The sequence below is a fragment of the Zootoca vivipara genome, chromosome 16, assembly GCF_965207765.1.
Source record: "Zootoca vivipara chromosome 16, rZooViv2.hap1.1, whole genome shotgun sequence".
Classification (NCBI taxonomy): Eukaryota; Metazoa; Chordata; class Lepidosauria; order Squamata; family Lacertidae; genus Zootoca; species Zootoca vivipara.
The window spans coordinates 37,687,629-37,695,612 of NC_142599.1; positions in this window are offsets into that span (position 1 = coordinate 37,687,629).

Consider the following 7,984-nt stretch of genomic DNA (forward strand, 5'->3'; position numbering starts at 1 on the left):
CACACAATAAAAAGCATATTTGCTAAGGCAAAGTCTGTCCAGACATGCAGAACGTCAGCATGTGCTTTAATCTGTTTTTTGGTTTCTTGCTAGTTTTTTAAAAGGTTTTAAAATACAGCAAGCCCACAATTTATACACACATTTACGTGTGTGGCAACAAAACAAAACAAAACACTTTTTTAATTAAAAAGGGGGTGGAAAGGGGGCAGGGTTCCAGGAAACATGACTTTGGCCATCCCAACCACCATCGAACCCAAAGTGTTTTGACTATATGCAATCTTGGTGTGTTACATAATGTAGGTGTTGCTACACTAACACATCAATTCCTTACAAATGAGGAATAAATATTATGGGGCACCTGTAACATTGCCAATTCTAGCAACCGAACCAGCCTAATGGGTGGATATGGTCTCTAAGGCGATCTCGCAGTGCATTCATCCCAAGCTCTTAAGGGCTTAAATATTTGAACATTAACACTTTGAACTTGGCCGGGAAGCAAATTGGCAGCCAGTGCAGGTCTCTGAGCACGGGTGGTATATAGGCTGCTGAGAGTTGTAGACCAGTACCCTCTGGAGAGCCAAAAGTTCCCCATGCTCAGTCTAAATGAAACCTCCATGTACAGCAGCAGTCTACCTCTGAGTGAATGGAGGCAAAGCACCCAGGGAAGGCTTATATCTGTTCACAGCTGAACCCACTGGCTGCTGATCAAGATGGAATGAAATCCGTGCTATTAGCAGCCCAATCCACAAACGTGCTCCTTGTGTTTGTTGCTGCATGATTTTGATTTCTGGAAAAGGGAAAGGAAACTTGGTGTGTGTGTGTGTGTGTGTGTGTGTGTGTGTTGTTTGCTCTTAAGTGTTTGTGCTGGATAATTCTGCTGCTGTCTGTCCGGAACTAGGTATGACATAGTTTCATTGTTTAAGGAAGAGGCTGATTGCTAAAGCAGAAAACACCTGCAAAGGGTTAGAGGCGTCTTGGAGGAAGTGAAATTCTCCTCCTCTTCTTCTTTTTCCCCCTTCCAGGAAATGAAGTAAGCCAGCTAATGAAGAATACACATTTTGCTCACTTCCAGATTAGAGACCATGCCATTTGACAGACTTGTTGCCTGTGTTACCCAAGAACATAAGAAGAGACATGCTGGATCAGGCCAATGGCCCATCTCATCCAGCATTGCAGTGGCCACTCAGGGACCCCCAAGGGAAGTCTGCAAGCAGGACCTGAGCACAAGAGCCCTCTCCCCTCCTGCCCTCTCCAGCAACTGGTCTTCAGAAGCAGTGCTGCCTCTGACCATGGAGGCAAGGCAGAGCCATTGTGCCTAGCAGCCATCAGTAGCCTTCTTCCTGAAATTGTTTGATCCTCTTTTAAAACCATCCAAGTCGGAGGCCATCACCAGACCCTCCTATTTTCCAGGGACAGTCCCAGATTTACAGAAGCCCCCCCCCCCCCGGTTTCTGATTTGATCTCAGAATGTCCTGCTTAGGTTGTCACTATTTTCATGAGAGAAATGATGGGGGGTATGGAGTTACGTGACCCCCCAAGCCAAGGAAGGTAAAAAGGGAAAGGGAAAGAACCTCTGGACAGTTAAGTCCAGTCAAAGGCGACTTTGGGGTTGCAGTGCTCATCTCGCTTTTCAGACCAAGGGAGCCGGCGTTTGTCCACAGACAGCTTTCCAGGTCCTGTGGCCAGCAGGACTAAACTGCTTCTGGCGCAACAGAACACCGTGACGGAAACCAGAGCGCACAGAGATGCTGTTTACCTTCCCACTGGAGCGGTACCTATTTATCTACTTGCGCTGGCGTGCTTTCAAACTGCTAGGTTGGCAGGAGCTGGGGCAGAGCAGTGGGAGCTCACCCCATCATGCGGATTTGAACCTCCAAGCTTCCGATCGGCAAGCCCAAGAGGCTCATTGGTTTAGACCACAGCGCCACCCGCGTCAAGGAGATAAGTAACCAAACAAGCTAATTTAGAAGGCATCTGAAGGCAGCCCTGTATTGGGAAGTTCTAAAATGTTTTATTATGGTTTTATATATGTTGGAAGTCACCTGGAGTGGCTGCGGCTGCCCAGTCAGAATTGTTGTTGTTGAATATGATGTCCCTATTTTCATCCGATAAATGTTGGAGGGTATGCATCACTTCCTCCTGTAAGGCGATGAGTCTTCTCTCCACTGGAGAGAATATGCCCTCTAATAATATTGATTGCTGGGAACTCTGAGTGGGGAGATGTGCTGCTTTTGCACTTAAGTCTTGTTTTCAGGCTGCCCATTGGAGCATCTGGTTAGCCATTGTGAGAACAAGATGCTGGACTACGATGGGCCCCCTTTGGCCTGATCCTACAGCAGCCAAGCTCTTCTGATGTTTTCCCCGTGCTCTTTGTGTTTTTCTGACTCATAACTGCAGTTCCTCTTCATATGCAGATCGCCAAGATGGTGGAGAAACAGCTCTCTCATTTCTGGGTACAGTACTTCCTAGCTGCTTAGCAAAGGGAGGTGATTTGCTTCCTTCAGCTGCACAGAAATATTATGCTTTTAAACAAACACCGCCTTTGACTTTCAAAGTTGAAAGCAGGGGCTGTCCCAGAATAACTGAATGTATCACAATGGAGAATGGTTGCACAACATTGGTTTATGTATGTACGTAGATCTTTATTTCATCTGAAAGCATGCAGCGAAATTGTGGGCAATATAATCTGCATATGTGGTCTGAGAAAGCTAAAGCCATTTAGGAGCAAAGAAAGAGGCTTGGCTGGATCAGGCCAATGGCCCATTGAGTCCAGTATCTTGTTCTTACCAGGGCTAGAGGCAGTTTTATGGTAGTGTGACCGCATTGGGCACCCTCGCTGCAGGGGGTGCCTTAACAATGCTAATGGAGTGCAAGAGGCAGAGCCGGGAGTGGGGATTTTTAGCATTGCACAGGGCGCTGCTGACATTTGAGAGCCCCAAGTCCATCGCTGCCACGGCCAACCGGATGCCCCCCAAAGGAAGCTTGCAAGTGTTATAACAATTTTAAGGTCTCAAATGTAGAATAAATATTCATAAATGCACACATATCCAAATAGATGAACCATGTGTCTGAAATAGTACGGGAGAGCAATCCTGAAGCCATCTTGACTCTCCCAGTGACCTCAAATATTCCTCTGCAGTAAGGGAGGCAAATGTGGAAAGCCTTCCCATTGTCTTTTTGCTTGCAAATCCTGTCTTAAAGAGTGCATTTGTGTATGAATAGGGTGAGCCTGTGACCTGGACTCTGGAACGAAAGTATTTACCATCAAAAAAGAATGGCTAGGCTGCCCAGGTAATGCAATCAGTGACCGTTATCAGGTATCCTGGCTAGTGAGGTGAGGTGAGAATATTCTCAAGAAATATTCAAAGAAAACAACGCCCGACCTGAAGAATATGGAGCAGATGATTCAGCAGGGGAAACACAGTCCAGAATAAGTAAGGAGGTAGTACAAGAATACTTGGCTAGTTTAGATGTATTCAAGTCTCCAGGGCCAGATGAACTACATCCAAGAGTATTAAAAGAACTGGCAGAGGTGATTTCAGAACCACTGGCAATAATCTTTGAAAATTCCTGGAGAACAGGCGAAGTTCCAGCAGACTGGAGGAGGGCAAATGTTGTCCCTATTTTCAAAAAGGGGAAAAGAGAGGACCCAAACAATTACCGCCCAGTCAGCCTGACATCAATACCAGGAAAGATTCTAGAGCAGATCATTAAGCAAACAGTCTGTGAGCACCTAGAAAGAAACTCTGTGATCACTAAAAGTCAGCATGGGTTCCTGAAAAATAAGTCATGTCAGACTAATCTGATCTCATTTTTTGACAGAATTACAAGCCTGGTAGATAAAGGGAACGCTGTGGATGTAGCCTATCTTGATTTCAGCAAGGCCTTTGACAAGGTGCCCCATGATATTCTTGTAAAGAAGCTGGTAAAATGTGGGCTAGACAATGCTACCATTCAGTGGATTTGTAACTGGCTTACTGACCGAACCCAAAGGGTGCTCATCAATGGCTCCTCCTCATCCTGGAGAGTAGTGACTAGTGGGGTGCCACAGGGTTCTGTCTTGGGCCCAGTCTTGTTCAACATCTTTATCAATGACTTGGATGATGGGCTTGAGGGCATCCTGAGCAAGTTTGCAGATGACACCAAATTGGGAGGGGTGGCTAACACCCCAGAGGACAGGATCACACTTCAGAATGACCTTAACAGATTAGACAACTGGGCCAAAGCAAACAAGATGAATTTTAACAAGGAGAAATGTAAAGTACTACACTTGGGCAAAAAAAATGAAAGGCACAAATACAGGATGGGAGACACCTGGCTTGAGAGCAGTACATGTGAAAAGGATCTAGGAGTCTTGGTAGACCACAAACTTGACATGTGTCAGCAGTGTGATGCAGCAGCTAAAAAAGCCAATGCAATTCTGGGCTGCATCAATAGGAGTATAGCATCTAGATCAAGGGAAGTAATAGTACCACTGTATTCTGCTCTGGTCAGACCTCACCTGGAGTACTGTGTCCAGTTCTGGGCACCACAGTTCAAGAAGGATACTGATAAGCTGGAACGTGTCCAGAAGAGGGCAACCAAAATGGTCAAAGGCCTGGAAACGATGCCTTATGAGGAACGGCTTAGGGAGCTGGGTATGTTTAGCCTGGAGAAGAGAAGGTTAAGGGGTGATATGATAACCATGTTCAAATATATAAAAGGATGTCATATAGAGGAGGGAGAAAGGTTGTTTTCTGCTGCTCCAGAGAAGCGGACACGGAGCAACGGACTCAAACTACAAGAAAGAAAATTCCACCTAAACATTAGGAAGAACTTCCTGACAGTAAGAGCTGTTCGGCAGTGGAATTTGCTGCCAAGGAGTGTGGTGGAGTCTCCTTCTTTGGAGGTCTTTAAGCAGAGGCTTGACAGCCATCTGTCAGGAATGTTTTGATGGTGTTTCCTGCTTGGCAGGGGGTTGGACTGGATGGCCCTTGTGGTCTCTTCCAACTCTATGATTCTATGATTCTATGATTCTATTCTCTGCTAGAAAATTCTCCGGAGAAAGTTCTCCACAAATTGTAAATTCTATGTCGTCTACACAGCTGCTTTAAATGCACACACCTCGTTAATCGAGAATATTCTCATAGCTGTCATGACTAGAAGCAAGGGCTGTTTTAAGCATATGTGGCGCCAGGGTGCAAAGATCCGCCCGGTGCCGCCGCCCCCACCAGGTTGCCCAGTCCCAGGTGCGGAGGGCCAAGCTTCAGAGTTTAACTATGCTCTGGGTGGAGAATGACTTTCTTTTACCTATCCTGAACCTTCCAACATTCAGCTTTATTTAGTTATTCCCAGATATATTTATTTTATTTTAAAACCGGGGGGGGGGGATACTTCAGGTCCAGTAAATATTGTCAATAGTTGGAGACGATATTGTAATGGAGTTTCCAAAGTCATGGGAAGGGGTAGGAGGCTGGGCGAAATGGAATCGATTTACAAAGGTTTACTTAAGCTTTGCTTATTTATTCTTCCTTTCTATTTGTTATGGCAATTGAAACATTATTCATAACTCTTGAATTTTTGGATAACGTGGGTTTTTTAAAGTAGTTTTCAAAAGTATATAACACCCCAGAGTGAAGGTAATTACTCTTCCCCCAATATATTTGCAATATATTTGCACTGCAAAGGTTGGACGGCCCATAAATTTTGCACCCATCACCTGACTTCTCCAACTTAGAATCATAGAATTGAAGAGTGGGAAGGGGGGTCCCAGGGGTCATCTAGTCCAACCCCCTGCAGTGCAGCAATAGACTTGGTACCATCTGGATATTTTGGTTGACAACTGCACAGCTGTGATGTCCGGTGCAGGTGGGAATTGTATTCTTAAACCATCTGAAGTCTGAGTGGCATTTCTTACTATGTTGTCTAACTACCCTGTTTCTCATATTTTAAGACATACCCATAAAATAAGCCATAGCACGATTTTTAAGCATTCAAGGAATATAAGCCATACCCCGAAAATAAGACATAGTGATAGGCGCAGCAGCAATGCCGGCCGCGGCAGGAGGAGGAGGAGGAAAAAAATAAGACATCCCTTGAAAATAAGCCATAGTGTGTTTTTTTTGAGGAAAAAAATAAATATAAGACGTGTCTTATAATATGAGACCTGTCTGAGAGCAATTCAGTGTTTTTTGCTATCATTCCATGACAGCCACTTGGGGGCTGAGCAAATACCATCTGTTTGAATACAGGCTGAGATAATTAATTTCACAGTTTGCGGAGTCATCAGCAAAGCAGGCAGAAACTGGAAGTTTTGTAGCTGGCTTTATTTTTTGGAGATGGGAAGGGCTGTTTCCTTTGGAGGTGGGGGCAGCTGGTGCTGTTAAGACCAGCCCTGTCTGTCTGGGTGCTTCCTTTATCCCACCCCTCTCTTAACCTCAACCTTGCTCATGTAGAAGTTGTGAGCAAAGAAGAATTGGATCAGTGAGTGGCACCCTATAAGTCTCTAACCTTTCCTTCCTGCAAAGAAACAAATCCTGTTAAAAACAGTTGTCTCCTGAAACTTCCTTCCCTGCTAGATCAAGCTAATAATAATAATAATAATAATAATAATAATAATAATAATAATAATAGGCTAGATCAAGCCAATAGCCCAACTAGTCCAGCTTCCTGTTTTCACATTGGCCAAATGCCCCTAAGAACCCAGGAGTCTAGGTAGACTGCCTCTGGAACTGGAGGTTCCATAAAAACATCAGAAGAGCTCAACTGCTGGACCCATCCAGCCCAACATCCCCTTCTCACAGAGTCCAACCAGGCGCCCCAATGGGAAGCTCACGAGCTGGACCAGAACATGACAACAGCTTTTTCCAAGGTGCAAAACATTTTGCTTTGAGTTTTAAAGGCTGGACAGACCATAGGAAGATGATCCATCTCGCTCAGGATTACTCGCACTTGCTGGCAGTAGCTCTCCAGAGTTTCCAGCAGGTGACATTCCCAGGCGTACCTGGAGATTCTCGGAATGGAGCCCAGGACCACCTGCATGCAAAACAGGTGTTAGCAACAGAATTCACTTCATTTTCATGGAATACTGTGTCCAGTTCTGGGCGCCACAATTTAAGAAGGATATTGACAAGCTGGAACATGTGCAGAGGAGGGCAACCAAGATGATCAAGGGTCTGGAAACCAAGCCAAACGGTTGAAGGAGCTGGGTATGTTTAGCCTGGAAAGAGGAGAGATAGGATAGCCATCTTCAAATATCTCAAGGGCTGTCACACAGAAGAGGGAACAAACTTGTTTTCTCCTGCTCTGGAGGGTAGGACTCAACCCAACGGCTTCAAGTTACAAGAAAGGAGATTCCAACTAAACACAAGGAAGAACTTTCTGACAGTAAGAGCTGTTCAACAGAGGAACAGACTCCCTAGGGAGGTTGTGGACTCTCCTTCCTTGGAGGTTTTTAAGCAGAGGTTGGATGGCCATATGCCATGGATGCTTTTATGAGATTCCTGCATTGCAGGGGGTTGGACTAGATGACCCCTGTGGTTCCTTCCTACTCTACAATTCTATGAGAGAGCAAGATTCCAGTCCTCATGGTTCCAATCAAAGCACTGGGTTAGGCAGGAGCAGAGGAAGCAGACCGTTGTCCCATGTAGCTCAGCATTGTCTACACTGACTGACAGCAGCTCCCCAGGATTTCAAGGAAGGAGACATTCTGTGCACAGAGCAAGTGCTCTAACCACTGTGAACTACAGCCCTTCCCTGCTACGTAGCTGATGATTTTTGTAGCTAAATTCTATTTTGGAAGGTGATTGCATCACACCCTAATGATCAGGTGAGGAGTTTTAAGGGACCCAGAAGGGAAAGAACAGAGGAAGGAGTTTCCTGTGGAACTAGTCTCAGTCGCAGAGAATACCAAAAATGTCCCAGAGGGTTCTGTGCTCCAGAGGAAATGTCGGAGGAAGGATATTGTTTGGACTATGTGTGTGCAGCTGCCACGTGAGAAGATGGC